Below are 26,086 nucleotides of genomic sequence, written 5' to 3' on the forward strand. Positions count from 1 at the left end.
AAAGCTGTGGAGGGCGCTTCAAGAAAAGGTGTGTGAGGGAAGCTCGCTCATGCTGGTCCCCAAACACTCAAAGCTGCCCTTTCCTCACAATGAAACAAAAAAGCTTACAGCACCTGGTATTCCCAGGCGGTCTCCCATCCAAGTACTAACCAGGCCCGACCCTGCTTAGCTTCCGAGATCAGACGAGATCGGGCGTGTTCAGAGTGGTATGGCCGTAAGCCCTTGACTCTTACACACATGGGCTCTATATCCATTTCACTCACTTTACAACCTCAGAAAAAAAGTGAAGCGCAACAGCCTCAGGGTCTTTTCACACGCCAAATAGGTGTCCTGTCAATAAAAGAAAAGAATGTTGATGTCATCTAGAGAAAAGTACTGCATCTGCCATCTGTCTACTTCAAATTAACCACTGCATGACATTCCATTCCAAAGCTGTGGAGGGCGCTTCAAGAAAAGGTGTGTGAGGGAAGCTCGCTCATGCTGGTCCCCAAACACTCAAAGCTGCCCTTTCCTCACAATTAAACAAAAAAGCTTCCAGCACCTGGTATTCCCAGGCGGTCTCCCATCCATGTACTAACCAGGCCCAACCCTGCTTAGCTTCCGAGATCAGACGAGATCGAGCGTGTTCAGAGTGGTATGGCCGTAAGCTCTTGACTCTCACACACATGGGCTCTATATCCATTTCACACAATTTACAACCTCAGAAAAAAAGTGAAGCGCAACAGCCTCAGGGTCTTTTCACACGCCAAATACGTGTCCTGTCAAAAAAACAAAAGAATGTTGATGTCATCGAGAGAAAAGTACTGCATCTGCCATTTGTCTTCTTCAAATTAACCACTGCATGAAATTCCATTCCAAAGCTGCAGAGGGCCCTTCAAGAAAAGGTGTGTGAGGGAAGCTCGCTCATGCTGGTCCCCAAACACTCAAAGCGGCCCTTTCCTCACAATGAAACAAAAAAGCTTACAGCACCTGGTATTCCCAGGCGGTCTTCCATCCAAGTACTAACCAGGCCCGACCTTGCTAAGCTTCCGAGATCAGACGAGATCGGGCGTGTTCAGAGTGGTATGGCCGTAAGCCCTTGACTCTCACACACATGGGCTCTATATCCATTTCACTCACTTTACAACCTCAAAAAAAATGTGATGTGCAACAGCCTCACAGTCTTTTTACACACCAAATAGTTGTCCTGTCAATACAAAGAAAAGAATGTTGATGTCATCTAGAGAAAAGTACTGCATCTGCAATCTGTCTACTTCAAATTACACACTGCATGACATTCCATTCGAAAGCTGTGGAGGGCGCTTCAAGAAAAGGTGTGTGAGGGAAGCTCGCTCATGCTGGTCCCCAAACACTCAAAGCTGCCCTTTCCTCACAATGAAAAAAAAAAGCTTACAGCACCTGGTATTCCCAGGCGGTCTCCCATCCAAGTACTAAAAAGGCCCGACCCTGCTTAGCTTCCGAGATCAGACGAGATCGGGCGTGTTCAGAGTGGTATGGCCGTAAGCCCTTGACTCTCACACACATGGGCTCTATATCCATTTCACTCACTTTACAACCTCAGAAAAAAAGTGAAGCGCAACAGCCTCAGGGTCTTTTCACACGCCAAATCGGTGTCATGTCAATAAAACAAAAGAATGTTGATGTCATCGAGAGAAAAGTACTGCATCTGCCATTTGTCTTCTTCAAATTAACCACTGCATGAAATTCCATTCCAAAGCTGCAGAGGGCCCTTCAAGAAAAGGTGTGTGAGGGAAGCTCGCTCATGCTGGTCCCCAAACACTCAAAGCGGCCCTTTCCTCACAATGAAACAAAAAAGCTTACAGCACCTGGTATTCCCAGGCGGTCTTCCATCCAAGTACTAACCAGGCCCGACCCTGCTAAGCTTCCGAGATCAGACGAGATCGGGCGTGTTCAGAGTGGTATGGCCGTAAGCCCTTGACTCTCACACACATGGGCTCTATATCCATTTCACTCACTTTACAACCTCAAAAAAAATGTGATGTGCAACAGCCTCACAGTCTTTTTACACACCAAATAGTTGTCCTGTCAATACAAAGAAAAGAATGTTGATGTCATCTAGAGAAAAGTACTGCATCTGCAATCTGTCTACTTCAAATTACACACTGCATGACATTCCATTCGAAAGCTGTGGAGGGCGCTTCAAGAAAAGGTGTGTGAGGGAAGCTCGCTCATGCTGGTCCCCAAACACTCAAAGCTGCCCTTTCCTCACAATGAAACAAAAAAGCATACAGCACCTGGTATTCCCAGGCGGTCTTCCATCCAAGTACTAACCAGACCCGACCCTGCTTAGCTTCCGAGATCAGACGAGATCGGGCGTGTTCAGAGTGGTATGGCCGTAAGCCCTTGACTCTGACACACATGGGCTCTATATCCATTTCACACAATTTACAACCTCAGAAAAAAAGTGATGCGCAACAGCCTCAGGGTCTTTTCACACGCCAAATCGGTGTCCTGTCAATAAAAGAAAAGAATGTTGATGTCATCGAGAGAAAAGTACTGCATCTGCCATCTGTCTTCTTCAAATTAACCACTGCATGAAATTCCATTCCAAAGCTGCAGAGGGCGCTTCAAGAAAAGGTGTGTGAGGGAAGCTCGCTCATGCTGGTCCCCAAACACTCAAAGCGGCCCTTTCCTCACAATGAAACAAAAAAGCTTACAGCACCTGGTATTCCCAGGCGGTCTTCCATCCAAGTACTAACCAGGCCCGACCTTGCTAAGCTTCCGAGATCAGACGAGATCGGGCGTGTTCAGAGTGGTATGGCCGTAAGCCCTTGACTCTGACACACATGGGCTCTATATCCATTTCACTCACTTTACAACCTCAAAAAAAATGTGATGTGCAACAGCCTCACAGTCTTTTTACACACCAAATAGTTGTCCTGTCAATACAAAGAAAAGAATGTTGATGTCATCTAGAGAAAAGTACTGCATCTGCAATCTGTCTACTTCAAATTACACACTGCATGACATTCCATTCGAAAGCTGTGGAGGGCGCTTCAAGAAAAGGTGTGTGAGGGAAGCTCGCTCATGCTGGTCCCCAAACACTCAAAGCTGCCCTTTCCTCACAATGAAACAAAAAAGCTTACAGCACCTGGTATTCCCAGGCGGTCTCCCATCCAAGTACTAACCAGGCCCGACCCTGCTTAGCTTCCGAGACCAGACGAGATCGGGCGTGTTCAGAGTGGTATGGCCGTAAGCCCTTGACTCTTACACACATGGGCTCTATATCCATTTCACTCACTTTACAACCTCAGAAAAAAAGTGAAGCGCAACAGCCTCAGGGTCTTTTCACACGCCAAATAGGTGTCCTGTCAATAAAAGAAAAGAATGTTGATGTCATCGAGAGAAAAGTACTGCATCTGCCATCTGTCTTCTTCAAATTAACCACTGCATGAAATTCCATTCCAAAGCTGCAGAGGGCGCTTCAAGAAAAGGTGTGTGAGGGAAGCTCGCTCATGCTGGTCCCCAAAGACTCAAAGCGGCCCTTTCCTCACAATGAAACAAAAAAGCTTACAGCACCTGGTATTCCCAGGCGGTCTTCCATCCAAGTACTAACCAGGCCCGACCTTGCTAAGCTTCCGAGATCAGACGAGATCGGGCGTGTTCAGAGTGGTATGGCCGTAAGCCCTTGACTCTGACACACATGGGCTCTATATCCATTTCACTCACTTTACAACCTCAAAAAAAATGTGATGTGCAACAGCCTCACAGTCTTTTTACACACCAAATAGTTGTCCTGTCAATACAAAGAAAAGAATGTTGATGTCATCTAGAGAAAAGTACTGCATCTGCAATCTGTCTACTTCAAATTACACACTGCATGACATTCCATTCGAAAGCTGTGGAGGGCGCTTCAAGAAAAGGTGTGTGAGGGAAGCTCGCTCATGCTGGTCCCCAAACACTCAAAGCTGCCCTTTCCTCACAATGAAACAAAAAAGCTTACAGCACCTGGTATTCCCAGGCGGTCTCCCATCCAAGTACTAACCAGGCCCGACCCTGCTTAGCTTCCGAGATCAGACGAGATCGGGCGTGTTCAGAGTGGTATGGCCGTAAGCCCTTGACTCTTACACACATGGGCTCTATATCCATTTCACTCACTTTACAACCTCAGAAAAAAAGTGAAGCGCAACAGCCTCAGGGTCTTTTCACACGCCAAATAGGTGTCCTGTCAATAAAAGAAAAGAATGTTGATGTCATCTAGAGAAAAGTACTGCATCTGCCATCTTTCTACTTCAAATTAACCACTGCATGACATTCCATTCCAAAGCTGTGGAGTGCGCTTCAAGAAAAGGTGTGTGAGGGAAGCTCGCTCATGCTGGTCCCAAAACACTCAAAGCTGCCCTTTCCTCACAATGAAACAAAAAAGCTTACAGCACCTGGTATTCCCAGGCGGTCTTCCATCCAAGTACTAACCAGGCCCGACCCTGCTAAGCTTCCGAGATCAGACGAGATCGGGCGTGTTCAGAGTGGTATGGCCGTAAGCCCTTGACTGACACACATGGGCTCTATATCCATTTCACTCACTTTACAACCTCAAAAAAAATGTGATGTGCAACAGCCTCACAGTCTTTTTACACACCAAATAGTTGTCCTGTCAATACAAAGAAAAGAATGTTGATGTCATCTAGAGAAAAGTACTGCATCTGCAATCTGTCTACTTCAAATTACACACTGCATGACATTCCATTCGAAAGCTGTGGAGGGCGCTTCAAGAAAAGGTGTGTGAGGGAAGCTCGCTCATGCTGGTCCCCAAACACTCAAAGCTGCCCTTTCCTCACAATGAAAAAAAAAAGCTTACAGCACCTGGTATTCCCAGGCGGTCTCCCATCCAAGTACTAACCAGGCCCGACCCTGCTTAGCTTCCGAGATCAGACGAGATCGGGCGTGTTCAGAGTGGTATGGCCGTAAGCCCTTGACTCTTACACACATGGGCTCTATATCCATTTCACTCACTTTACAACCTCAGAAAAAAAGTGAAGCGCAACAGCTTCAGGGTCTTTTCACACGCCAAATAGGTGTCCTGTCAATAAAAGAAAAGAATGTTGATGTCATCTAGAGAAAAGTACTGCATCTGCCATCTGTCTACTTCAAATTAACCACTGCATGACATTCCATTCCAAAGCTGTGGAGGGCGCTTCAAGAAAAGGTGTGTGAGGGAAGCTCGCTCATGCTGGTCCCCAAACATTCAAAGCTGCCCTTTCCTCACAATGAAACAAAAAAGCTTACAGCACCTGGTATTCCCAGGCGGTCTCCCATCCAAGTACTAACCAGTCCCAACCCTGCTTAGCTTCCGAGATCAGACGAGATCGGGCGTGTTCAGAGTGGTATGGCCGTAAGCTCTTGACTCTCACACACATGGGCTCTATATCCATTTCACACAATTTACAACCTCAGAAAAAAAGTGATGCGCAACAGCCTCAGGGTCTTTTCACACGCCAAATACGTGTCTTGTCAAAAAAACAAAAGAATGTTGATGTCATCGAGAGAAAAGTACTGCATCTGCCATCTGTCTTCTTCAAATTAACCACTGCATGAAATTCCATTCCAAAGCTGCAGAGGGCCCTTCAAGAAAAGGTGTGTGAGGGAAGCTCGCTCATGCTGGTCCCCAAAGTCTCAAAGCGGCCCTTTCCTCACAATGAAACAAAAAGGCTTACAGTACCTGGTATTCCCAGGCGGTCTTCCATCCAAGTACTAACCAGGCCCGACCATGCTAGGCTTCCGAGATCAGACGAGATCGGGCGTGTTCAGAGTGGTATGGCCGTAAGCCCTTGACTCTCACACACATGGGCTCTATATCCATTTCACTCACTTTACAACCTCAAAAAAAATGTGATGTGCAACAGCCTCACAGTCTTTTTACACACCAAATAGTTGTCCTGTCAATACAAAGAAAAGAATGTTGATGTCATCTAGAGAAAAGTACTGCATCTGCAATCTGTCTACTTCAAATTACACACTGCATGACATTCCATTCGAAAGCTGTGGAGGGCGCTTCAAGAAAAGGTGTGTGAGGGAAGCTCGCTCATGCTGGTCCCCAAACACTCAAAGCTGCCCTTTCCTCACAATGAAACAAAAAAGCTTACAGCACCTGGTATTCCCAGGCGGTCTCCCATCCAAGTACTAACCAGGCCCGACCCTGCTTAGCTTCCGAGATCAGACGAGATCGGGCGTGTTCAGAGTGGTATGGCCGTAAGCCCTTGACTCTTACACACATGGGCTCTATATCCATTTCACTCACTTTACAACCTCAGAAAAAAAGTGAAGCGCAACAGCCTCAGGGTCTTTTCACACGCCAAATAGGTGTCCTGTCAATAAAAGAAAAGAATGTTGATGTCATCGAGAGAAAAGTACTGCATCTGCCATCTGTCTACTTCAAATTACACACTGCATGACATTCCATTCGAAAGCTGTGGAGGGCGCTTCAAGAAAAGGTGTGTGAGGGAAGCTCGCTCATGCTGGTCCCCAAACACTCAAAGCTGCCCTTTCCTCACAATGAAACAAAAAAGCTTACAGCACCTGGCATTCCCAGGCGGTCTTCCATCCAAGTACTAACCAGGCCCGACCCTGCTTAGCTTCTGAGATCAGACGAGATCGGGCGTGTTAAGAGTGGTATGGCCATAAGCCTTTGACTCTGACACATATGGGCTCTATATCCATTTCACACAATTTACAACCTCAGAAAAAAAGTGATGCGCAACAGCCTCAGGGTCTTTTCACACGCCAAATACGTGTCCTGTCAATAAAAGAAAAGAATGTTGATGTCATCGAGAGAAAAGTACTGCATCTGCCATCTGTCTTCTTCAAATTAACCACTGCATGAAATTCCATTCCAAAGCTGCAGAGGGCGCTTCAAGAAAAGGTGTGTGAGGGAAGCTCGCTCATGCTGGTCCCCAAAGACTCAAAGCGGCCCTTTCCTCACAATGAAACAAAAAAGCTTACAGCACCTGGTATTCCCAGGCGGTCTCCCATCCAAGTACTAACCAGGCCCGACCCTGCTAAGCTTCCGAGATCAGACGAGATCGGGCGTGTTCAGAGTGGTATGGCCGTAAGCCCTTGACTCTCACACACATGGGCTCTATATCCATTTCACTCACTTTACAACCTCAAAAAAAATGTGATGTGCAACAGCCTCACAGTCTTTTTACACACCAAATAGTTGTCCTGTCAATACAAAGAAAAGAATGTTGATGTCATCTAGAGAAAAGTACTGCATCTGCAATCTGTCTACTTCAAATTACACACTGCATGACATTCCATTCGAAAGCTGTGGAGGGCGCTTCAAGAAAAGGTGTGTGAGGGAAGCTCGCTCATGCTGGTCCCCAAACACTCAAAGCTGCCCTTTCCTCACAATGAAACAAAAAAGCTTACAGCACCTGGTATTCCCAGGCGGTCTCCCATCGAAGTACTAACCAGGCCCGACCCTGCTTAGCTTCCGAGATCAGACGAGATCGGGCGTGTTCAGAGTGGTATGGCCGTAAGCCCTTGACTCTTACACACATGGGCTCTATATCCATTTCACTCACTTTACAACCTCAGAAAAAAAGTGAAGCGCAACAGCCTCAGGGTCTTTTCACACGCCAAATAGGTGTCCTGTCAATAAAAGAAAAGAATGTTGATGTCATCGAGAGAAAAGTACTGCATCTGCCATCTGTCTACTTCAAATTAACCACTGCATGACATTCCATTCCAAAGCTGTGGAGGGCGCTTCAAGAAAAGGTGTGTGAGGGAAGCTCGCTCATGCTGGTCCCAAAACACTCAAAGCTGCCCTTTCCTCACAATGAAACAAAAAAGCTTACAGCACCTGGTATTCCTAGGCGGTCTCCCATCCAAGTACTAACCAGGCCCAACCCTGCTTAGCTTCCGAGATCAGACGAGATCGGGCGTGTTCAGAGTGGTATGGCCGTAAGCTCTTGACTCTCACACACATGGGCTCTATATCCATTTCACACACTTTACAACCTCAGAAAAAAAGTGATGCGCAACAGCCTCAGGGTCTTTTCACACGCTAAATCGGTGTCCTGTCAATAAAACAAAAGAATGTTGATGTCATCGAGAGAAAAGTACTGCATCTGCCATCTGTCTTCTTCAAATTACACACTGCATGATATTCCATTCGAAAGCTGCGGAGGGCGCTTCAAGAAAAGGTGTGTGAGGGAAGCTCGCTCATGCTGGTCCCCAAAGACTCAAAGCGGCCCTTTCCTCACAATGAAACAAAAAAGCTTACAGCACCTGGTATTCCCAGGCGGCCTTCCATCCAAGTACTAACCAGGCCCGACCCTGCTAAGCTTCCGAGATCAGACGAGATCGGGCGTGTTCAGAGGGGTATGGCCGTAAGCCCTTGACTCTCACACACATGGGCTCTATATCCATTTCACTCACTTTACAACCTCAAAAAAAATGTGATGTGCAAAAGCCTCACGGTCTTTTTACACACCAAATAGTTGTCCTGTCAATACAAAGAAAAAAATGTTGATGTCATCTAGAGAAAAGTACTGCATCTGCAATCTGTCTACTTCAAATTACACACTGCATGACATTCCATTCGAAAGCTGTGGAGGACGCTTCAAGAAAAGGTGTGTGAGGGAAGCTCGCTCATGCTGGTCCCCAAACACTCAAAGCTGCCCTTTCCTCACAATGAAACAAAAAAGCTTACAGCACCTGGTATTCCCAGGCGGTCTCCCATCCAAGTACTAACCAGGCCCAACCCTGCTTAGCTTCCAAGATCAGACGAGCTCGGGCGTGTTCAGAGTGGTATGGCCGTAAGCCCTTGACTCTTACACACATGGGCTCTATATCCATTTCACTCACTTTACAACCTCAGAAAAAAAGTGAAGCGCAACAGCCTCAGGGTCTTTTCACACGCCAAATAGGTGTCCTGTCAATAAAAGAAAAGAATGTTGATGTCATCTAGAGAAAAGTACTGCATCTGCCATCTGTCTACTTCAAATTAACCACTGCATGACATTCCATTCCAAAGCTGTGGAGTGCGCTTCAAGAAAAGGTGTGTGAGGGAAGCTCGCTCATGCTGGTCCCCAAAGTCTCAAAGCGGCCCTTTCCTCACAATGAAACAAAAAAGCTTACAGCACCTGGTATTCCCAGGCGGTCTTCCATCCAAGTACTAACCAGGCCCGACCCTGCTAAGCTTCCGAGATCAGACGAGATCGGGCGTGTTCAGAGTGGTATGGCCGTAAGCCCTTGACTCTCACACACATGGGCTCTATATCCATTTCACTCACTTTACAACCTCAAAAAAAATGTGATGTGCAACAGCCTCACAGTCTTTTTACACACCAAATAGTTGTCCTGTCAATACAAAGAAAAGAATGTTGATGTCATCTAGAGAAAAGTACTGCATCTGCAATCTGTCTACTTCAAATTACACACTGCATGACATTCCATTCGAAAGCTGTGGAGGGCGCTTCAAGAAAAGGTGTGTGAGGGAAGCTCGCTCATGCTGGTCCCCAAACACTCAAAGCTGCCCTTTCCTCACAATGAAACAAAAAAGCTTACAGCACCTGGTATTCCCAGGCGGTCTCCCATCCAAGTACTAACCAGGCCCAACCCTGCTTAGCTTCCGAGATCTGACGAGATCGGGCGTGTTCAGAGTGGTATGGCCGTAAGCACTTGACTCTTACACACATGGGCTCTATATCCATTTCACTCACTTTACAACCTCAGAAAAAAAGTGAAGCGCAACAGCCTCAGGGTCTTTTCACACGCCAAATAGGTGTCCTGTCAATAAAAGAAAAGAATGTTGATGTCATCGAGAGAAAAGTACTGCATCTGCCATCTATCTACTTCAAATTAACCACTGCATGACATTCCATTCCAAAGCTGTGGAGGGCGCTTCAAGAAAAGGTGTGTGAGGGAAGCTCGCTCATGCTAGTCCCAAAACACTCAAAGCTGCCCTTTCCTCACAATGAAACAAAAAAGCTTACAGCACCTGGTATTCCTAGGCGGTCTCCCATCCAAGTACTAACCAGGCCCAACCCTGCTTAGCTTCCGAGATCAGACGAGATCGGGCGTGTTCAGAGTGGTATGGCCGTAAGCTCTTGACTCTCACACACATGGGCTCTATATCCATTTCACACACTTTACAACCTCAGAAAAAAAGTGATGCGCAACAGCCTCAGGGTCTTTTCACACGCTAAATCGGTGTCCTGTCAATAAAACAAAAGAATGTTGATGTCATCGAGAGAAAAGTACTGCATCTGCCATCTGTCTTCTTCAAATTACACACTGCATGATATTCCATTCGAAAGCTGCGGAGGGCGCTTCAAGAAAAGGTGTGTGAGGGAAGCTCGCTCATGCTGGTCCCCAAAGACTCAAAGCGGCCCTTTCCTCACAATGAAACAAAAAAGCTTACAGCACCTGGTATTCCCAGGCGGCCTTCCATCCAAGTACTAACCAGGCCCGACCCTGCTAAGCTTCCGAGATCAGACGAGATCGGGCGTGTTCAGAGGGGTATGGCCGTAAGCCCTTGACTCTCACACACATGGGCTCTATATCCATTTCACTCACTTTACAACCTCAAAAAAAATGTGATGTGCAAAAGCCTCACGGTCTTTTTACACACCAAATAGTTGTCCTGTCAATACAAAGAAAAAAATGTTGATGTCATCTAGAGAAAAGTACTGCATCTGCAATCTGTCTACTTCAAATTACACACTGCATGACATTCCATTCGAAAGCTGTGGAGGACGCTTCAAGAAAAGGTGTGTGAGGGAAGCTCGCTCATGCTGGTCCCCAAACACTCAAAGCTGCCCTTTCCTCACAATGAAACAAAAAAGCTTACAGCACCTGGTATTCCCAGGCGGTCTCCCATCCAAGTACTAACCAGGCCCGACCCTGCTTAGCTTCCAAGATCAGACGAGCTCGGGCGTGTTCAGAGTGGTATGGCCGTAAGCCCTTGACTCTTACACACATGGGCTCTATATCCATTTCACTCACTTTACAACCTCAGAAAAAAAGTGAAGCGCAACAGCCTCAGGGTCTTTTCACACGCCAAATAGGTGTCCTGTCAATAAAAGAAAAGAATGTTGATGTCATCTAGAGAAAAGTACTGCATCTGCCATCTGTCTACTTCAAATTAACCACTGCATGACATTCCATTCCAAAGCTGTGGAGTGCGCTTCAAGAAAAGGTGTGTGAGGGAAGCTCGCTCATGCTGGTCCCCAAAGTCTCAAAGCGGCCCTTTCCTCACAATGAAACAAAAAAGCTTACAGCACCTGGTATTCCCAGGCGGTCTTCCATCCAAGTACTAACCAGGCCCGACCCTGCTAAGCTTCCGAGATCAGACGAGATCGGGCGTGTTCAGAGTGGTATGGCCGTAAGCCCTTGACTCTCACACACATGGGCTCTATATCCATTTCACTCACTTTACAACCTCAAAAAAAATGTGATGTGCAACAGCCTCACAGTCTTTTTACACACCAAATAGTTGTCCTGTCAATACAAAGAAAAGAATGTTGATGTCATCTAGAGAAAAGTACTGCATCTGCAATCTGTCTACTTCAAATTACACACTGCATGACATTCCATTCGAAAGCTGTGGAGGGCGCTTCAAGAAAAGGTGTGTGAGGGAAGCTCGCTCATGCTGGTCCCCAAACACTCAAAGCTGCCCTTTCCTCACAATGAAACAAAAAAGCTTACAGCACCTGGCATTCCCAGGCGGTCTCCCATCCAAGTACTAACCAGGCCCAACCCTGCTTAGCTTCCGAGATCAGGCGTGTTCAGAGTGGTATGGCCGTAAGCCCTTGACTCTCACACACATGGGCTCTATATCCATTTCACACACTTTACAACCTCAGAAAAAAAGTGAAGCGCAACAGCCTCAGGGTCTTTTCACACGCCAAATAGGTGTCCTGTCAATAAAAGAAAAGAATGTTAATGTCATCTAGAGAAAAGTACTGCATCTGCCATCTGTCTACTTCAAATTAACCACTGCATGACATTCCATTCCAAAGCTGTGGAGGGCGCTTCAAGAAAAGGTGTGTGAGGGAAGCTCGCTCATGCTGGTCCCAAAACACTCAAAGCTGCCCTTTCCTCACAATGAAACAAAAAAGCTTACAGCACCTGGTATTCCCAGGCGGTCTCCCATCCAAGTACTAACCAGGCCCAACCCTGCTTAGCTTCCGAGATCAGACGAGATCGGGCGTGTTCAGAGTGGTATGGCCGTAAGCTCTTGACTCTCACACACATGGGCTCTATATCCATTTCACTCACTTTACAACCTCAGAAAAAAAGTGATGCGCAACAGCCTCAGGGTCTTTTCACACGCCAAATCGGTGTCATGTCAATAAAACAAAAGAATGTTGATGTCATCGAGAGAAAAGTACTGCATCTGCCATCTGTCTACTTCAAATTAACCACTGCATGACATTCCATTCCAAAGCTGTGGAGGGCGCTTCAAGAAAAGGTGTGTGAGGGAAGCTCGCTCATGCTAGTCCCAAAACACTCAAAGCTGCCCTTTCCTCACAATGAAACAAAAAAGCTTACAGCACCTGGTATTCCTAGGCGGTCTCCCATCCAAGTACTAACCAGGCCCAACCCTGCTTAGCTTCCGAGATCAGACGAGATCGGGCGTGTTCAGAGTGGTATGGCCGTAAGCTCTTGACTCTCACACACATGGGCTCTATATCCATTTCACACACTTTACAACCTCAGAAAAAAAGTGATGCGCAACAGCCTCAGGGTCTTTTCACACGCTAAATCGGTGTCCTGTCAATAAAACAAAAGAATGTTGATGTCATCGAGAGAAAAGTACTGCATCTGCCATCTGTCTTCTTCAAATTACACACTGCATGATATTCCATTCGAAAGCTGCGGAGGGCGCTTCAAGAAAAGGTGTGTGAGGGAAGCTCGCTCATGCTGGTCCCCAAAGACTCAAAGCGGCCCTTTCCTCACAATGAAACAAAAAAGCTTACAGCACCTGGTATTCCCAGGCGGCCTTCCATCCAAGTACTAACCAGGCCCGACCCTGCTAAGCTTCCGAGATCAGACGAGATCGGGCGTGTTCAGAGGGGTATGGCCGTAAGCCCTTGACTCTCACACACATGGGCTCTATATCCATTTCACTCACTTTACAACCTCAAAAAAAATGTGATGTGCAAAAGCCTCACGGTCTTTTTACACACCAAATAGTTGTCCTGTCAATACAAAGAAAAAAATGTTGATGTCATCTAGAGAAAAGTACTGCATCTGCAATCTGTCTACTTCAAATTACACACTGCATGACATTCCATTCGAAAGCTGTGGAGGACGCTTCAAGAAAAGGTGTGTGAGGGAAGCTCGCTCATGCTGGTCCCCAAACACTCAAAGCTGCCCTTTCCTCACAATGAAACAAAAAAGCTTACAGCACCTGGTATTCCCAGGCGGTCTCCCATCCAAGTACTAACCAGGCCCGACCCTGCTTAGCTTCCAAGATCAGACGAGCTCGGGCGTGTTCAGAGTGGTATGGCCGTAAGCCCTTGACTCTTACACACATGGGCTCTATATCCATTTCACTCACTTTACAACCTCAGAAAAAAAGTGAAGCGCAAAAGCCTCAGGGTCTTTTCACACGCCAAATAGGTGTCCTGTCAATAAAAGAAAAGAATGTTGATGTCATCTAGAGAAAAGTACTGCATCTGCCATCTGTCTACTTCAAATTAACCACTGCATGACATTCCATTCCAAAGCTGTGGAGTGCGCTTCAAGAAAAGGTGTGTGAGGGAAGCTCGCTCATGCTGGTCCCCAAAGTCTCAAAGCGGCCCTTTCCTCACAATGAAACAAAAAAGCTTACAGCACCTGGTATTCCCAGGCGGTCTTCCATCCAAGTACTAACCAGGCCCGACCCTGCTAAGCTTCCGAGATCAGACGAGATCGGGCGTGTTCAGAGTGGTATGGCCGTAAGCCCTTGACTCTCACACACATGGGCTCTATATCCATTTCACTCACTTTACAACCTCAAAAAAAATGTGATGTGCAACAGCCTCACAGTCTTTTTACACACCAAATAGTTGTCCTGTCAATACAAAGAAAAGAATGTTGATATCATCTAGAGAAAAGTACTGCATCTGCAATCTGTCTACTTCAAATTACACACTGCATGACATTCCATTCGAAAGCTGTGGAGGGCGCTTCAAGAAAAGGTGTGTGAGGGAAGCTCGCTCATGCTGGTCCCCAAACACTCAAAGCTGCCCTTTCCTCACAATGAAACAAAAAAGCTTACAGCACCTGGTATTCCCAGGCGGACTCCCATCCAAGTACTAACCAGGCCCAACCCTGCTTAGCTTCCGAGATCAGGCGTGTTCAGAGTGGTATGGCCGTAAGCCCTTGACTCTCACACACATGGGCTCTATATCCATTTCACACACTTTACAACCTCAGAAAAAAAGTGAAGCGCAACAGCCTCAGGGTCTTTTCACACGCCAAATAGGTGTCCTGTCAATAAAAGAAAAGAATGTTAATGTCATCTAGAGAAAAGTACTGCATCTGCCATCTGTCTACTTCAAATTAACCACTGCATGACATTCCATTCCAAAGCTGTGGAGGGCGCTTCAAGAAAAGGTGTGTGAGGGAAGCTCGCTCATGCTGGTCCCAAAACACTCAAAGCTGCCCTTTCCTCACAATGAAACAAAAAAGCTTACAGCACCTGGTATTCCCAGGCGGTCTCCCATCCAAGTACTAACCAGGCCCAACCCTGCTTAGCTTCCGAGATCAGACGAGATCGGGCGTGTTCAGAGTGGTATGGCCGTAAGCTCTTGACTCTCACACACATGGGCTCTATATCCATTTCACACACTTTACAACCTCAGAAAAAAAGTGATGCGCAACAGCCTCAGGGTCTTTTCACACGCCAAATCGGTGTCATGTCAATAAAACAAAAGAATGTTGATGTCATCGAGAGAAAAGTACTGCATCTGCCATCTGTCTTCTTCAAATTAACCACTGCATGAAATTCCATTCCAAAACTGCAGAGGGCCCTTCAAGAAAAGGTGTGTGAGGGAAGCTCGCTCATGCTGGTCCCCAAAGTCTCAAAGCGGCCCTTTCCTCACAATGAAACAAAAAGGCTTACAGTACCTGGTATTCCCAGGCGGTCTTCCATCCAAGTACTAACCAGGCCCGACCCTGCTAGGCTTCCGAGATCAGACGAGATCGGGAGTGTTCAGAGTGGTATGGCCGTAAGCCCTTGACTCTCACACACATGGGCTCTATATCCATTTCACTCACTTTACAACCTCAAAAAAAATGTGATGTGCAACAGCCTCACAGTCTTTTTACACACCAAATAGGTGTCCTGTCAATACAAAGAAAAGAATGTTGATGTCATCGAGAGAAAAGTACTGCATCTGCAATCTGTCGACTTCAAATTACACACTGCATGACATTCCATTCGAAAGCTGTGGAGGGCGCTTCAAGAAAAGGTGTGTGAGGGAAGCTCGCTCATGCTGGTCCCCAAACACTCAAAGCTGCCCTTTCCTCACAATGAAAAAAAAAGCTTACAGCACCTGGTATTCCCAGGCGGTCTCCCATCCAAGTACTAACCAGGCCCGACCCTGCTTAGCTTCCGAGATCAGACGAGATCGGGCGTGTTCAGAGTGGTATGGCCGTAAGCCCTTGACTCTTACACACATGGGCTCTATATCCATTTCACTCACTTTACAACCTCAGAAAAAAAGTGAAGCGCAACAGCCTCAGGGTCTTTTCACACGCCAAATAGGTGTCCTGTCAATAAAAGAAAAGAATGTTGATGTCATCTAGAGAAAAGTACTGCATCTGCCATCTGTCTACTTCAAATTAACCACTGCATGACATTCCATTCCAAAGCTGTGGAGGGCGCTTCAAGAAAAGGTGTGTGAGGGAAGCTCGCTCATGCTGGTCCCAAAACACTCAAAGCTGCCCTTTCCTCACAATGAAACAAAAAAGCTTACAGCACCTGGTATTCCCAGGCGGTCTCCCATCCAAGTACTAACCAGGCCCACCCCTGCTTAGCTTCCGAGATCAGACGAGATCGAGCGTGTTCAGAGTGGTATGGCCGTAAGCTGTTGACTCTCACACACATGGGCTCTATATCCATTTCACACAATTTACAACCTCAGAAAAAAAGTGAAGCGCAACAGCCTCAGGGTCTTTTCACACGCCAAATACGTGTCCTGTCAAAAAAACAAAAGAATGTTGATGTCATCGAGAGAAAATTACTGCATCTGCCATTTGTCTTCTTCAAATTAACCACTGCATGAAATTCCATTCCAAAGCTGCAGAGGGCCCTTCAAGAAAAGGTGTGTGAGGGAAGCTCGCTCATGCTGGTCCCCAAACACTCAAAGCGGCCCTTTCCTCACAATGAAACAAAAAAGCTTACAGCACCTGGTATTCCCAGGCGGTCTTCCATCCAAGTACTAACCAGGCCCGACCTTGCTAAGCTTCCGAGATCAGACGAGATCGGGCGTGTTCAGAGTGGTATGGCCGTAAGCCCTTGACTCTCACACACATGGGCTCTATATCCATTTCACTCACTTTACAACCTCAAAAAAAATGTGATGTGCAACAGCCTCACAGTCTTTTTACACACCAAATAGTTGTCCTGTCAATACAAAGAAAAGAATGTTGATGTCATCTAGAGAAAAGTACTGCATCTGCAATCTGTCTACTTCAAATTACACACTGCATGACATTCCATTCGAAAGCTGTGGAGGGCGCTTCAAGAAAAGGTGTGTGAGGGAAGCTCGCTCATGCTGGTCCCCAAACACTCAAAGCTGCCCTTTCCTCACAATGAAAAAAAAAAGCTTACAGCACCTGGTATTCCCAGGCGGTCTCCCATCCAAGTACTAACAAGGCCCGACCCTGCTTAGCTTCCGAGATCAGACGAGATCGGGCGTGTTCAGAGTGGTATGGCCGTAAGCCCTTGGCTCTCACACACATGGGCTCTATATCCATTTCACTCACTTTACAACCTCAGAAAAAAAGTGAAGCGCAACAGCCTCAGGGTCTTTTCACACGCCAAATCGGTGTCATGTCAATAAAACAAAAGAATGTTGATGTCATCGAGAGAAAAGTACTGCATCTGCCATTTGTCTTCTTCAAATTAACCACTGCATGAAATTCCATTCCAAAGCTGCAGAGGGCCCTTCAAGAAAAGGTGTGTGAGGGAAGCTCGCTCATGCTGGTCCCCAAACACTCAAAGCGGCCCTTTCCTCACAATGAAACAAAAAAGCTTACAGCACCTGGTATTCCCAGGCGGTCTTCCATCCAAGTACTAACCAGGCCCGACCTTGCTAAGCTTCCGAGATCAGACGAGATCGGGCGTGTTCAGAGTGGTATGGCCGTAAGCCCTTGACTCTCACACACATGGGCTCTATATCCATTTCACTCACTTTACAACCTCAAAAAAAATGTGATGTGCAACAGCCTCACAGTCTTTTTACACACCAAATAGTTGTCCTGTCAATACAAAGAAAAGAATGTTGATGTCATCTAGAGAAAAGTACTGCATCTGCAATCTGTCTACTTCAAATTACACACTGCATGACATTCCATTCGAAAGCTGTGGAGGGCGCTTCAAGAAAAGGTGTGTGAGGGAAGCTCGCTCATGCTGGTCCCCAAACACTCAAAGCTGCCCTTTCCTCACAATGAAACAAAAAAGCTTACAGCACCTGGTATTCCCAGGCGGTCTCCCATCCAAGTACTAACCAGGCCCGACCCTGCTTAGCTTCCGAGATCAGACGAGATCGAGCGTGTTCAGAGTGGTATGGCCATAAGCCTTTGACTCTGACACACATGGGCTCTATATCCATTTCACACAATTTACAACCTCAGAAAAAAAGTGATGCGCAACAGCCTCAGGGTCTTTTCACACGCCAAATCGGTGTCCTGTCAATAAAAGAAAAGAATGTTGATGTCATCGAGAGAAAAGTACTGCATCTGCCATCTGTCTTCTTCAAATTAACCACTGCATGAAATTCCATTCCAAAGCTGCAGAGGGCGCTTCAAGAAAAGGTGTGTGAGGGAAGCTCGCTCATGCTGGTCCCCAAAGACTCAAAGCGGCCCTTTCCTCACAATGAAACAAAAAAGCTTACAGCACCTGGTATTCCCAGGCGGTCTCCCATCCAACTACTAACCAGGCCCGACCCTGCTAAGCTTCCGAGATCAGACGAGATCGGGCGTGTTCAGAGTGGTATGGCCGTAAGCCCTTGACTCTCACACACATGGGCTCTATATCCATTTCACTCACTTTACAACCTCAAAAAAAATGTGATGTGCAACAGCCTCACGGTCTTTTTACACACCAAATAGTTGTCCTGTCAATACAAAGAAAAGAATGTTGATGTCATCTAGAGAAAAGTACTGCATCTGCAATCTGTCTACTTCAAATTACACACTGCATGACATTCCATTCGAAAGCTGTGGAGGGCGCTTCAAGAAAAGGTGTGTGAGGGAAGCTCGCTCATGCTGGTCCCCAAACACTCAAAGCTGCCCTTTCCTCACAATGAAACAAAAAAGCTTACAGCACCTGGTATTCCCAGGCGGTCTCCCATCCAAGTACTAACCAGGCCCGACCCTGCTTAGCTTCCGAGATCAGACGAGATCGGGCGTGTTCAGAGTGGTATGGCCGTAAGCCCTTGACTCTTACACACATGGGCTCTATATCCATTTCACTCACTTTACAACCTCAGAAAAAAAGTGAAGCGCAACAGCCTCAGGGTCTTTTCACACGCCAAATAGGTGTCCTGTCAATAAAAGAAAAGAATGTTGATGTCATCTAGAGAAAAGTACTGCATCTGCCATCTGTCTACTTCAAATTAACCACTGCATGACATTCCATTCCAAAGCTGTGGAGGGCGCTTCAAGAAAAGGTGTGTGAGGGAAGCTCGCTCATGCTGGTCCCAAAACACTCAAAGCTGCCCTTTCCTCACAATGAAACAAAAAAGCTTACAGCACCTGGTATTCCCAGGCGGTCTCCCATCCAAGTACTAACCAGGCCCACCCCTGCTTAGCTTCCGAGATCAGACGAGATCGAGCGTGTTCAGAGTGGTATGGCCGTAAGCTGTTGACTCTCACACACATGGGCTCTATATCCATTTCACACAATTTACAACCTCAGAAAAAAAGTGAAGCGCAACAGCCTCAGGGTCTTTTCACACGCCAAATACGTGTCCTGTCAAAAAAACAAAAGAATGTTGATGTCATCGAGAGAAAATTACTGCATCTGCCATTTGTCTTCTTCAAATTAACCACTGCATGAAATTCCATTCCAAAGCTGCAGAGGGCCCTTCAAGAAAAGGTGTGTGAGGGAAGCTCGCTCATGCTGGTCCCCAAACACTCAAAGCGGCCCTTTCCTCACAATGAAACAAAAAAGCTTACAGCACCTGGTATTCCCAGGCGGTCTTCCATCCAAGTACTAACCAGGCCCGACCTTGCTAAGCTTCCGAGATCAGACGAGATCGGGCGTGTTCAGAGTGGTATGGCCGTAAGCCCTTGACTCTCACACACATGGGCTCTATATCCATTTCACTCACTTTACAACCTCAAAAAAAATGTGATGTGCAACAGCCTCACAGTCTTTTTACACACCAAATAGTTGTCCTGTCAATACAAAGAAAAGAATGTTGATGTCATCTAGAGAAAAGTACTGCATCTGCAATCTGTCTACTTCAAATTACACACTGCATGACATTCCATTCGAAAGCTGTGGAGGGCGCTTCAAGAAAAGGTGTGTGAGGGAAGCTCGCTCATGCTGGTCCCCAAACACTCAAAGCTGCCCTTTCCTCACAATGAAAAAAAAAAGCTTACAGCACCTGGTATTCCCAGGCGGTCTCCCATCCAAGTACTAACAAGGCCCGACCCTGCTTAGCTTCCGAGATCAGACGAGATCGGGCGTGTTCAGAGTGGTATGGCCGTAAGCCCTTGGCTCTCACACACATGGGCTCTATATCCATTTCACTCACTTTACAACCTCAGAAAAAAAGTGAAGCGCAACAGCCTCAGGGTCTTTTCACACGCCAAATCGGTGTCATGTCAATAAAACAAAAGAATGTTGATGTCATCGAGAAAAAAGTACTGCATCTGCCATTTGTCTTCTTCAAATTAACCACTGCATGAAATTCCATTCCAAAGCTGCAGAGGGCCCTTCAAGAAAAGGTGTGTGAGGGAAGCTCGCTCATGCTGGTCCCCAAACACTCAAAGCAGCCCTTTCCTCACAATGAAACAAAAAAGCTTACAGCACCTGGTATTCCCAGGCGGTCTTCCATCCAAGTACTAACCAGGCCCGACCTTGCTAAGCTTCCGAGATCAGACGAGATCGGGCGTGTTCAGAGTGGTATGGCCGTAAGCCCTTGACTCTGACACACATGGGCTCTATATCCATTTCACTCACTTTACAACCTCAAAAAAAATGTGATGTGCAACAGCCTCACAGTCTTTTTACACACCAAATAGTTGTCCTGTCAATACAAAGAAAAGAATGTTGATGTCATCTAGAGAAAAGTACTGCATCTGCAATCTGTCTACTTCAAATTACACACTGCATGACATTCCATTCGAAAGCTGTGGAGGGCGCTTCAAGAAAAGGTGTGTGAGGGAAGCTCGCTCATGCTGGTCCCCAAACACTCAAAGCTGCGCTTTCCTCACAATGAAACAAAAAAGCTTACAGCACCTGGTATTCCCAGGCGGTCTCCCATCCAAGTACTAACCAGGCCCGACCCTGCTTAGCTTCCGAGATCAGACGAGATCGAGCGTGTTCAGAGTGGTATGGCCATAAGCCTTTGACTCTGACACACATGGGCTCTATATCCATTTCACACAATTTACAACCTCAGAAAAAAAGTGATGCGCAACAGCCTCAGGGTCTTTTCACACGCCAAATCGGTGTCCTGTCAATAAAAGAAAAGAATGTTGATGTCATCGAGAGAAAAGTACTGCATCTGCCATCTGTCTTCTTCAAATTAACCACTGCATGAAATTCCATTCCAAAGCTGCAGAGGGCGCTTCAAGAAAAGGTGTGTGAGGGAAGCTCGCTCATGCTGGTCCCCAAAGACTCAAAGCGGCCCTTTCCTCACAATGAAACAAAAAAGCTTACAGCACCTGGTATTCCCAGGCGGTCTCCCATCCAACTACTAACCAGGCCCGACCCTGCTAAGCTTCCGAGATCAGACGAGATCGGGCGTGTTCAGAGTGGTATGGCCGTAAGCCCTTGACTCTCACACACATGGGCTCTATATCCATTTCACTCACTTTACAACCTCAAAAAAAATGTGATGTGCAACAGCCTCACGGTCTTTTTACACACCAAATAGTTGTCCTGTCAATACAAAGAAAAGAATGTTGATGTCATCTAGAGAAAAGTACTGCATCTGCAATCTGTCTACTTCAAATTACACACTGCATGACATTCCATTCGAAAGCTGTGGAGGGCGCTTCAAGAAAAGGTGTGTGAGGGAAGCTCGCTCATGCTGGTCCCCAAACACTCAAAGCTGCCCTTTCCTCACAATGAAACAAAAAAGCTTACAGCACCTGGTATTCCCAGGCGGTCTCCCATCGAAGTACTAACCAGGCCCGACCCTGCTTAGCTTCCGAGATCAGACGAGATCGGGCGTGTTCAGAGTGGTATGGCCGTAAGCCCTTGACTCTCACACACATGGGCTCTATATCCATTTCACACACTTTACAACCTCAGAAAAAAAGTGAAGCGCAACAGCCTCAGGGTCTTTTCACACGCCAAATAGGTGTCCTGTCAATAAAAGAAAAGAATGTTAATGTCATCTAGAGAAAAGTACTGCATCTGCCATCTGTCTACTTCAAATTAACCACTGCATGACATTCCATTCCAAAGCTGTGGAGGGCGCTTCAAGAAAAGGTGTGTGAGGGAAGCTCGCTCATGCTGGTCCCAAAACACTCAAAGCTGCCCTTTCCTCACAATGAAACAAAAAAGCTTACAGCACCTGGTATTCCCAGGCGGTCTCCCATCCAAGTACTAACCAGGCCCAACCCTGCTTAGCTTCCGAGATCAGACGAGATCGGGCGTGTTCAGAGTGGTATGGCCGTAAGCTCTTGACTCTCACACACATGGGCTCTATATCCATTTCACACACTTTACAACCTCAGAAAAAAAGTGATGCGCAACAGCCTCAGGGTCTTTTCACACGCCAAATCGGTGTCATGTCAATAAAACAAAAGAATGTTGATGTCATCGAGAGAAAAGTACTGCATCTGCCATCTGTCTTCTTCAAATTAACCACTGCATGAAATTCCATTCCAAAGCTGCAGAGGGCCCTTCAAGAAAAGGTGTGTGAGGGAAGCTCGCTCATGCTGGTCCCCAAAGTCTCAAAGCGGCCCTTTCCTCACAATGAAACAAAAAGGCTTACAGTACCTGGTATTCCCAGGCGGTCTTCCATCCAAGTACTAACCAGGCCCGACCCTGCTAGGCTTCCGAGATCAGACGAGATCGGGAGTGTTCAGAGTGGTATGGCCGTAAGCCCTTGACTCTCACACACATGGGCTCTATATCCATTTCACTCACTTTACAACCTCAAAAAAAATGTGATGTGCAAAAGCCTCACAGTCTTTTTACACACCAAATAGGTGTCCTGTCAATACAAAGAAAAGAATGTTGATGTCATCGAGAGAAAAGTACTGCATCTGCAATCTGTCGACTTCAAATTACACACTGCATGACATTCCATTCGAAAGCTGTGGAGGGCGCTTCAAGAAAAGGTGTGTGAGGGAAGCTCGCTCATGCTGGTCCCCAAACACTCAAAGCTGCCCTTTCCTCACAATGAAACAAAAAAGCTTACAGCACCTGGTATTCCCAGGCGGTCTCCCATCCAAGTACTAACCAGGCCCGACCCTGCTTAGCTTCCGAGATCAGACGAGATCGGGCGTGTTCAGAGTGGTATGGCCGTAAGCCCTTGACTCTTACACACATGGGCTCTATATCCATTTCACTCACTTTACAACCTCAGAAAAAAAGTGAAGCGCAACAGCCTCAGGGTCTTTTCACACGCCAAATAGGTGTCCTGTCAATAAAAGAAAAGAATGTTGATGTCATCTAGAGAAAAGTACTGCATCTGCCATCTGTCTACTTCAAATTAACCACTGCATGACATTCCATTCCAAAGCTGTGGAGGGCCCTTCAAGAAAAGGTGTGTGAGGGAAGCTCGCTCATGCTGGTCCCAAAACACTCAAAGCTGCCCTTTCCTCACAATGAAACAAAAAAGCTTACAGCACCTGGTATTCCCAGGCGGTCTCCCATCCAAGTACTAACCAGGCCCAACCCTGCTTAGCTTCCGAGATCAGACGAGATCGAGCGTGTTCAGAGTGGTATGGCCGTAAGCTGTTGACTCTCACACACATGGGCTCTATATCCATTTCACACAATTTACAACCTCAGAAAAAAAGTGAAGCGCAACAGCCTCAGGGTCTTTTCACACGCCAAATACGTGTCCTGTCAAAAAAACAAAAGAATGTTGATGTCATCGAGAGAAAATTACTGCATCTGCCATTTGTCTTCTTCAAATTAACCACTGCATGAAATTCCATTCCAAAGCTGCAGAGGGCCCTTCAAGAAAAGGTGTGTGAGGGAAGCTCGCTCATGCTGGTCCCCAAACACTCAAAGCGGCCCTTTCCTCACAATGAAACAAAAAAGCTTACAGCACCTGGTATTCCCAGGCGGTCTTCCATCCAAGTACTAACCAGGCCCGACCTTGCTAAGCTTCCGAGATCAGACGAGATCGGGCGTGTTCAGAGTGGTATGGCCGTAAGCCCTTGACTCTCACACACATGGGCTCTATATCCATTTCACTCACTTTACAACCTCAAAAAAAATGTGATGTGCAACAGCCTCACAGTCTTTTTACACACCAAATAGTTGTCCTGTCAATACAAAGAAAAGAATGTTGATGTCATCTAGAGAAAAGTACTGCATCTGCAATCTGTCTACTTCAAATTACACACTGCATGACATTCCATTCGAAAGCTGTGGAGGGCGCTTCAAGAAAAGGTGTGTGAGGGAAGCTCGCTCATGCTGGTCCCCAAACACTCAAAGCTGCCCTTTCCTCACAATGAAAAAAAAAAGCTTACAGCACCTGGTATTCCCAGGCGGTCTCCCATCCAAGTACTAAAAAGGCCCGACCCTGCTTAGCTTCCGAGATCAGACGAGATCGGGCGTGTTCAGAGTGGTATGGCCGTAAGCCCTTGGCTCTCACACACATGGGCTCTATATCCATTTCACTCACTTTACAACCTCAGAAAAAAAGTGAAGCGCAACAGCCTCAGGGTCTTTTCACACGCCAAATCGGTGTCATGTCAATAAAACAAAAGAATGTTGATGTCATCGAGAGAAAAGTACTGCATCTGCCATTTGTCTTCTTCAAATTAACCACTGCATGAAATTCCATTCCAAAGCTGCAGAGGGCCCTTCAAGAAAAGGTGTGTGAGGGAAGCTCGCTCATGCTGGTCCCCAAACACTCAAAGCGGCCCTTTCCTCACAATGAAACAAAAAAGCTTACAGCACCTGGTATTCCCAGGCGGTCTTCCATCCAAGTACTAACCAGGCCCGACCTTGCTAAGCATCCGAGATCAGACGAGATCGGGCGTGTTCAGAGTGGTATGGCCGTAAGCCCTTGACTCTGACACACATGGGCTCTATATCCATTTCACTCACTTTACAACCTCAAAAAAAATGTGATGTGCAACAGCCTCACAGTCTTTTTACACACCAAATAGTTGTCCTGTCAATACAAAGAAAAGAATGTTGATGTCATCTAGAGAAAAGTACTGCATCTGCAATCTGTCTACTTCAAATTACACACTGCATGACATTCCATTCGAAAGCTGTGGAGGGCGCTTCAAGAAAAGGTGTGTGAGGGAAGCTCGCTCATGCTGGTCCCCAAACACTCAAAGCTGCCCTTTCCTCACAATGAAACAAAAAAGCTTACAGCACCTGGTATTCCCAGGCGGTCTCCCATCCAAGTACTAACCAGGCCCGACCCTGCTTAGCTTCCGAGATCAGACGAGATCGGGCGTGTTCAGAGTGGTATGGCCGTAAGCCCTTGACACTGACACACATGGGCTCTATATCCATTTCACACACTTTACAACCTCAGAAAAAAAGTGATGCGCAACAGCCTCAGGGTCTTTTCACACGCCAAATCGGTGTCCTGTCAATAAAAGAAAAGAATGTTGATGTCATCGAGAGAAAAGTACTGCATCTGCCATCTGTCTTCTTCAAATTAACCACTGCATGAAATTCCATTCCAAAGCTGCAGAAAGGTGCTTCAAGAAAAGGTGTGTGAGGGAAGCTCGCTCATGCTGGTCCCCAAAGACTCAAAGCGGCCCTTTCCTCACAATGAAACAAAAAAGCTTACAGCACCTGGTATTCCCAGGCGGTCTTCCATCCAAGTACTAACCAGGCCCGACCCTGCTAAGCTTCCGAGATCAGACGAGATCGGGCGTGTTCAGAGTGGTATGGCCGTAAGCCCTTGACTCTCACACACATGGGCTCTATATCCATTTCACTCACTTTACAACCTCAAAAAAAATGTGATGTGCAACAGCCTCACAGTCTTTTTACACACCAAATAGTTGTCCTGTCAATACAAAGAAAAGAATGTTGATGTCATCTAGAGAAAAGTACTGCATCTGCAATCTGTCTACTTCAAATTACACACTGCATGACATTCCATTCGAAAGCTGTGGAGGGCGCTTCAAGAAAAGGTGTGTGAGGGAAGCTCGCTCATGCTGGTCCCCAAACACTCAAAGCTGCCCTTTCCTCACAATGAAAAAAAAAAGCTTACAGCACCTGGTATTCCCAGGCGGTCTCCCATCCAAGTACTAACCAGGCCCAACCCTGCTTAGCTTCCGAGATCAGACGAGATCGGGCGTGTTCAGAGTGGTATGGCCATAAGCCTTTGACTGTGACACACATGGGCTCTATATCCATTTCACACAATTTACAACCTCAGAAAAAAAGTGATGCGCAAAAGCCTCAGGGTCTTTTTACACACCAAATAGTTGTCCTGTCAATACAAAGAAAAAAATGTTGATGTCATCGAGAGAAAAGTACTGCATCTGCAATCTGTCTACTTCAAAT

The 26,086-nt window shown here is 46.6% G+C and overlaps 57 non-coding genes and 4 pseudogenes across 57 annotated transcripts; all 61 read right to left on the reverse strand.

Moving 5' to 3' along the window:
* Positions 1–101: 101 nt before the first annotated feature.
* On the reverse strand, positions 102–220 carry LOC147266921 (5S ribosomal RNA). Its single transcript, XR_015114547.1, has one exon. It is a non-coding gene; the product is annotated as a 5S ribosomal RNA (ribosomal RNA).
* Positions 221–529: 309 nt separating this feature from the next.
* On the reverse strand, positions 530–648 carry LOC147266922 (5S ribosomal RNA). The gene has a single exon (XR_015114896.1). It is a non-coding gene; the product is annotated as a 5S ribosomal RNA (ribosomal RNA).
* Positions 649–957: 309 nt separating this feature from the next.
* Positions 958–1,076, reverse strand: LOC147266923 (5S ribosomal RNA). The gene has a single exon (XR_015114972.1). It is a non-coding gene; the product is annotated as a 5S ribosomal RNA (ribosomal RNA).
* Positions 1,077–1,386: 310 nt separating this feature from the next.
* On the reverse strand, positions 1,387–1,505 carry LOC147266924 (5S ribosomal RNA). The gene has a single exon (XR_015114304.1). It is a non-coding gene; the product is annotated as a 5S ribosomal RNA (ribosomal RNA).
* A 309-nt stretch (positions 1,506–1,814) lies between these two features.
* LOC147266925 (5S ribosomal RNA) lies at positions 1,815–1,933 on the reverse strand. Its single transcript, XR_015114113.1, has one exon. It is a non-coding gene; the product is annotated as a 5S ribosomal RNA (ribosomal RNA).
* Positions 1,934–2,243: 310 nt separating this feature from the next.
* LOC147266926 (5S ribosomal RNA) lies at positions 2,244–2,362 on the reverse strand. The gene has a single exon (XR_015114468.1). It is a non-coding gene; the product is annotated as a 5S ribosomal RNA (ribosomal RNA).
* A 309-nt stretch (positions 2,363–2,671) lies between these two features.
* LOC147266927 (5S ribosomal RNA) lies at positions 2,672–2,790 on the reverse strand. The gene has a single exon (XR_015114974.1). It is a non-coding gene; the product is annotated as a 5S ribosomal RNA (ribosomal RNA).
* Positions 2,791–3,100: 310 nt separating this feature from the next.
* Positions 3,101–3,219, reverse strand: LOC147266928 (5S ribosomal RNA). Its single transcript, XR_015112759.1, has one exon. It is a non-coding gene; the product is annotated as a 5S ribosomal RNA (ribosomal RNA).
* A 309-nt stretch (positions 3,220–3,528) lies between these two features.
* Positions 3,529–3,647, reverse strand: LOC147266929 (5S ribosomal RNA). The gene has a single exon (XR_015114975.1). It is a non-coding gene; the product is annotated as a 5S ribosomal RNA (ribosomal RNA).
* Positions 3,648–3,957: 310 nt separating this feature from the next.
* Positions 3,958–4,076, reverse strand: LOC147266930 (5S ribosomal RNA). Its single transcript, XR_015114558.1, has one exon. It is a non-coding gene; the product is annotated as a 5S ribosomal RNA (ribosomal RNA).
* Positions 4,077–4,385: 309 nt separating this feature from the next.
* Positions 4,386–4,504, reverse strand: LOC147266931 (5S ribosomal RNA). Its single transcript, XR_015114115.1, has one exon. It is a non-coding gene; the product is annotated as a 5S ribosomal RNA (ribosomal RNA).
* A 308-nt stretch (positions 4,505–4,812) lies between these two features.
* LOC147266932 (5S ribosomal RNA) lies at positions 4,813–4,931 on the reverse strand. The gene has a single exon (XR_015114569.1). It is a non-coding gene; the product is annotated as a 5S ribosomal RNA (ribosomal RNA).
* A 309-nt stretch (positions 4,932–5,240) lies between these two features.
* On the reverse strand, positions 5,241–5,359 carry LOC147266933 (5S ribosomal RNA). The gene has a single exon (XR_015113147.1). It is a non-coding gene; the product is annotated as a 5S ribosomal RNA (ribosomal RNA).
* Positions 5,360–5,668: 309 nt separating this feature from the next.
* LOC147266934 (5S ribosomal RNA) lies at positions 5,669–5,787 on the reverse strand (annotated as a pseudogene).
* A 310-nt stretch (positions 5,788–6,097) lies between these two features.
* Positions 6,098–6,216, reverse strand: LOC147266935 (5S ribosomal RNA). The gene has a single exon (XR_015114580.1). It is a non-coding gene; the product is annotated as a 5S ribosomal RNA (ribosomal RNA).
* Positions 6,217–6,525: 309 nt separating this feature from the next.
* Positions 6,526–6,644, reverse strand: LOC147266936 (5S ribosomal RNA). Its single transcript, XR_015115360.1, has one exon. It is a non-coding gene; the product is annotated as a 5S ribosomal RNA (ribosomal RNA).
* A 309-nt stretch (positions 6,645–6,953) lies between these two features.
* LOC147266937 (5S ribosomal RNA) lies at positions 6,954–7,072 on the reverse strand. Its single transcript, XR_015113129.1, has one exon. It is a non-coding gene; the product is annotated as a 5S ribosomal RNA (ribosomal RNA).
* Positions 7,073–7,382: 310 nt separating this feature from the next.
* Positions 7,383–7,501, reverse strand: LOC147266938 (5S ribosomal RNA). Its single transcript, XR_015115042.1, has one exon. It is a non-coding gene; the product is annotated as a 5S ribosomal RNA (ribosomal RNA).
* Positions 7,502–7,810: 309 nt separating this feature from the next.
* On the reverse strand, positions 7,811–7,929 carry LOC147266939 (5S ribosomal RNA). Its single transcript, XR_015115584.1, has one exon. It is a non-coding gene; the product is annotated as a 5S ribosomal RNA (ribosomal RNA).
* Positions 7,930–8,238: 309 nt separating this feature from the next.
* Positions 8,239–8,357, reverse strand: LOC147266940 (5S ribosomal RNA). The gene has a single exon (XR_015115074.1). It is a non-coding gene; the product is annotated as a 5S ribosomal RNA (ribosomal RNA).
* A 310-nt stretch (positions 8,358–8,667) lies between these two features.
* On the reverse strand, positions 8,668–8,786 carry LOC147266941 (5S ribosomal RNA). Its single transcript, XR_015113553.1, has one exon. It is a non-coding gene; the product is annotated as a 5S ribosomal RNA (ribosomal RNA).
* Positions 8,787–9,095: 309 nt separating this feature from the next.
* LOC147266942 (5S ribosomal RNA) lies at positions 9,096–9,214 on the reverse strand. Its single transcript, XR_015114116.1, has one exon. It is a non-coding gene; the product is annotated as a 5S ribosomal RNA (ribosomal RNA).
* Positions 9,215–9,524: 310 nt separating this feature from the next.
* On the reverse strand, positions 9,525–9,643 carry LOC147266943 (5S ribosomal RNA). The gene has a single exon (XR_015113093.1). It is a non-coding gene; the product is annotated as a 5S ribosomal RNA (ribosomal RNA).
* A 309-nt stretch (positions 9,644–9,952) lies between these two features.
* LOC147266944 (5S ribosomal RNA) lies at positions 9,953–10,071 on the reverse strand. The gene has a single exon (XR_015115585.1). It is a non-coding gene; the product is annotated as a 5S ribosomal RNA (ribosomal RNA).
* Positions 10,072–10,380: 309 nt separating this feature from the next.
* On the reverse strand, positions 10,381–10,499 carry LOC147266945 (5S ribosomal RNA). Its single transcript, XR_015115076.1, has one exon. It is a non-coding gene; the product is annotated as a 5S ribosomal RNA (ribosomal RNA).
* Positions 10,500–10,809: 310 nt separating this feature from the next.
* Positions 10,810–10,928, reverse strand: LOC147266946 (5S ribosomal RNA). The gene has a single exon (XR_015114202.1). It is a non-coding gene; the product is annotated as a 5S ribosomal RNA (ribosomal RNA).
* Positions 10,929–11,237: 309 nt separating this feature from the next.
* On the reverse strand, positions 11,238–11,356 carry LOC147266947 (5S ribosomal RNA). The gene has a single exon (XR_015114117.1). It is a non-coding gene; the product is annotated as a 5S ribosomal RNA (ribosomal RNA).
* A 310-nt stretch (positions 11,357–11,666) lies between these two features.
* On the reverse strand, positions 11,667–11,775 carry LOC147266948 (5S ribosomal RNA; annotated as a pseudogene).
* Positions 11,776–12,084: 309 nt separating this feature from the next.
* LOC147266949 (5S ribosomal RNA) lies at positions 12,085–12,203 on the reverse strand. The gene has a single exon (XR_015112822.1). It is a non-coding gene; the product is annotated as a 5S ribosomal RNA (ribosomal RNA).
* Positions 12,204–12,512: 309 nt separating this feature from the next.
* Positions 12,513–12,631, reverse strand: LOC147266950 (5S ribosomal RNA). The gene has a single exon (XR_015115586.1). It is a non-coding gene; the product is annotated as a 5S ribosomal RNA (ribosomal RNA).
* A 309-nt stretch (positions 12,632–12,940) lies between these two features.
* Positions 12,941–13,059, reverse strand: LOC147266951 (5S ribosomal RNA). The gene has a single exon (XR_015115077.1). It is a non-coding gene; the product is annotated as a 5S ribosomal RNA (ribosomal RNA).
* Positions 13,060–13,369: 310 nt separating this feature from the next.
* LOC147266952 (5S ribosomal RNA) lies at positions 13,370–13,488 on the reverse strand. Its single transcript, XR_015114204.1, has one exon. It is a non-coding gene; the product is annotated as a 5S ribosomal RNA (ribosomal RNA).
* Positions 13,489–13,797: 309 nt separating this feature from the next.
* Positions 13,798–13,916, reverse strand: LOC147266953 (5S ribosomal RNA). Its single transcript, XR_015114118.1, has one exon. It is a non-coding gene; the product is annotated as a 5S ribosomal RNA (ribosomal RNA).
* A 310-nt stretch (positions 13,917–14,226) lies between these two features.
* On the reverse strand, positions 14,227–14,335 carry LOC147266954 (5S ribosomal RNA; annotated as a pseudogene).
* A 309-nt stretch (positions 14,336–14,644) lies between these two features.
* LOC147266955 (5S ribosomal RNA) lies at positions 14,645–14,763 on the reverse strand. The gene has a single exon (XR_015112833.1). It is a non-coding gene; the product is annotated as a 5S ribosomal RNA (ribosomal RNA).
* Positions 14,764–15,072: 309 nt separating this feature from the next.
* LOC147266956 (5S ribosomal RNA) lies at positions 15,073–15,191 on the reverse strand. Its single transcript, XR_015115163.1, has one exon. It is a non-coding gene; the product is annotated as a 5S ribosomal RNA (ribosomal RNA).
* Positions 15,192–15,500: 309 nt separating this feature from the next.
* On the reverse strand, positions 15,501–15,619 carry LOC147266957 (5S ribosomal RNA). Its single transcript, XR_015114591.1, has one exon. It is a non-coding gene; the product is annotated as a 5S ribosomal RNA (ribosomal RNA).
* Positions 15,620–15,928: 309 nt separating this feature from the next.
* LOC147266958 (5S ribosomal RNA) lies at positions 15,929–16,047 on the reverse strand. The gene has a single exon (XR_015112988.1). It is a non-coding gene; the product is annotated as a 5S ribosomal RNA (ribosomal RNA).
* Positions 16,048–16,356: 309 nt separating this feature from the next.
* LOC147266959 (5S ribosomal RNA) lies at positions 16,357–16,475 on the reverse strand. Its single transcript, XR_015114976.1, has one exon. It is a non-coding gene; the product is annotated as a 5S ribosomal RNA (ribosomal RNA).
* A 310-nt stretch (positions 16,476–16,785) lies between these two features.
* LOC147266960 (5S ribosomal RNA) lies at positions 16,786–16,904 on the reverse strand. Its single transcript, XR_015113180.1, has one exon. It is a non-coding gene; the product is annotated as a 5S ribosomal RNA (ribosomal RNA).
* Positions 16,905–17,213: 309 nt separating this feature from the next.
* On the reverse strand, positions 17,214–17,332 carry LOC147266961 (5S ribosomal RNA). The gene has a single exon (XR_015114977.1). It is a non-coding gene; the product is annotated as a 5S ribosomal RNA (ribosomal RNA).
* Positions 17,333–17,642: 310 nt separating this feature from the next.
* On the reverse strand, positions 17,643–17,761 carry LOC147266962 (5S ribosomal RNA). The gene has a single exon (XR_015112972.1). It is a non-coding gene; the product is annotated as a 5S ribosomal RNA (ribosomal RNA).
* A 309-nt stretch (positions 17,762–18,070) lies between these two features.
* On the reverse strand, positions 18,071–18,189 carry LOC147266963 (5S ribosomal RNA). Its single transcript, XR_015113585.1, has one exon. It is a non-coding gene; the product is annotated as a 5S ribosomal RNA (ribosomal RNA).
* Positions 18,190–18,499: 310 nt separating this feature from the next.
* LOC147266964 (5S ribosomal RNA) lies at positions 18,500–18,618 on the reverse strand. Its single transcript, XR_015114602.1, has one exon. It is a non-coding gene; the product is annotated as a 5S ribosomal RNA (ribosomal RNA).
* Positions 18,619–18,927: 309 nt separating this feature from the next.
* LOC147266965 (5S ribosomal RNA) lies at positions 18,928–19,046 on the reverse strand. Its single transcript, XR_015112989.1, has one exon. It is a non-coding gene; the product is annotated as a 5S ribosomal RNA (ribosomal RNA).
* A 309-nt stretch (positions 19,047–19,355) lies between these two features.
* Positions 19,356–19,474, reverse strand: LOC147266966 (5S ribosomal RNA). The gene has a single exon (XR_015114978.1). It is a non-coding gene; the product is annotated as a 5S ribosomal RNA (ribosomal RNA).
* A 310-nt stretch (positions 19,475–19,784) lies between these two features.
* Positions 19,785–19,903, reverse strand: LOC147266967 (5S ribosomal RNA). Its single transcript, XR_015113181.1, has one exon. It is a non-coding gene; the product is annotated as a 5S ribosomal RNA (ribosomal RNA).
* Positions 19,904–20,212: 309 nt separating this feature from the next.
* On the reverse strand, positions 20,213–20,331 carry LOC147266968 (5S ribosomal RNA). Its single transcript, XR_015114979.1, has one exon. It is a non-coding gene; the product is annotated as a 5S ribosomal RNA (ribosomal RNA).
* Positions 20,332–20,641: 310 nt separating this feature from the next.
* On the reverse strand, positions 20,642–20,760 carry LOC147266969 (5S ribosomal RNA). The gene has a single exon (XR_015112973.1). It is a non-coding gene; the product is annotated as a 5S ribosomal RNA (ribosomal RNA).
* A 309-nt stretch (positions 20,761–21,069) lies between these two features.
* On the reverse strand, positions 21,070–21,188 carry LOC147266970 (5S ribosomal RNA). Its single transcript, XR_015113586.1, has one exon. It is a non-coding gene; the product is annotated as a 5S ribosomal RNA (ribosomal RNA).
* A 310-nt stretch (positions 21,189–21,498) lies between these two features.
* LOC147266971 (5S ribosomal RNA) lies at positions 21,499–21,617 on the reverse strand. Its single transcript, XR_015115053.1, has one exon. It is a non-coding gene; the product is annotated as a 5S ribosomal RNA (ribosomal RNA).
* Positions 21,618–21,926: 309 nt separating this feature from the next.
* On the reverse strand, positions 21,927–22,045 carry LOC147266972 (5S ribosomal RNA). Its single transcript, XR_015112846.1, has one exon. It is a non-coding gene; the product is annotated as a 5S ribosomal RNA (ribosomal RNA).
* Positions 22,046–22,354: 309 nt separating this feature from the next.
* On the reverse strand, positions 22,355–22,473 carry LOC147266973 (5S ribosomal RNA). Its single transcript, XR_015115165.1, has one exon. It is a non-coding gene; the product is annotated as a 5S ribosomal RNA (ribosomal RNA).
* Positions 22,474–22,783: 310 nt separating this feature from the next.
* Positions 22,784–22,902, reverse strand: LOC147266974 (5S ribosomal RNA). The gene has a single exon (XR_015114613.1). It is a non-coding gene; the product is annotated as a 5S ribosomal RNA (ribosomal RNA).
* Positions 22,903–23,211: 309 nt separating this feature from the next.
* LOC147266975 (5S ribosomal RNA) lies at positions 23,212–23,330 on the reverse strand. The gene has a single exon (XR_015115554.1). It is a non-coding gene; the product is annotated as a 5S ribosomal RNA (ribosomal RNA).
* A 309-nt stretch (positions 23,331–23,639) lies between these two features.
* LOC147266976 (5S ribosomal RNA) lies at positions 23,640–23,758 on the reverse strand. The gene has a single exon (XR_015114980.1). It is a non-coding gene; the product is annotated as a 5S ribosomal RNA (ribosomal RNA).
* A 310-nt stretch (positions 23,759–24,068) lies between these two features.
* Positions 24,069–24,187, reverse strand: LOC147266977 (5S ribosomal RNA). The gene has a single exon (XR_015114305.1). It is a non-coding gene; the product is annotated as a 5S ribosomal RNA (ribosomal RNA).
* Positions 24,188–24,496: 309 nt separating this feature from the next.
* LOC147266978 (5S ribosomal RNA) lies at positions 24,497–24,615 on the reverse strand (annotated as a pseudogene).
* Positions 24,616–24,925: 310 nt separating this feature from the next.
* LOC147266979 (5S ribosomal RNA) lies at positions 24,926–25,044 on the reverse strand. The gene has a single exon (XR_015114624.1). It is a non-coding gene; the product is annotated as a 5S ribosomal RNA (ribosomal RNA).
* A 310-nt stretch (positions 25,045–25,354) lies between these two features.
* LOC147266980 (5S ribosomal RNA) lies at positions 25,355–25,473 on the reverse strand. Its single transcript, XR_015114119.1, has one exon. It is a non-coding gene; the product is annotated as a 5S ribosomal RNA (ribosomal RNA).
* Positions 25,474–25,783: 310 nt separating this feature from the next.
* LOC147266981 (5S ribosomal RNA) lies at positions 25,784–25,902 on the reverse strand. The gene has a single exon (XR_015115120.1). It is a non-coding gene; the product is annotated as a 5S ribosomal RNA (ribosomal RNA).
* Between the last annotated feature and the right edge of the window lie 184 nt (positions 25,903–26,086).

Source organism: Aulostomus chinensis, chromosome 4, assembly GCF_037954235.1.
Source record: "Aulostomus chinensis isolate RoL2024-O1b breed Wild chromosome 4, RoL_Achi_v1.0, whole genome shotgun sequence".
Taxonomy (NCBI): domain Eukaryota; kingdom Metazoa; phylum Chordata; class Actinopteri; order Syngnathiformes; family Aulostomidae; genus Aulostomus; species Aulostomus chinensis.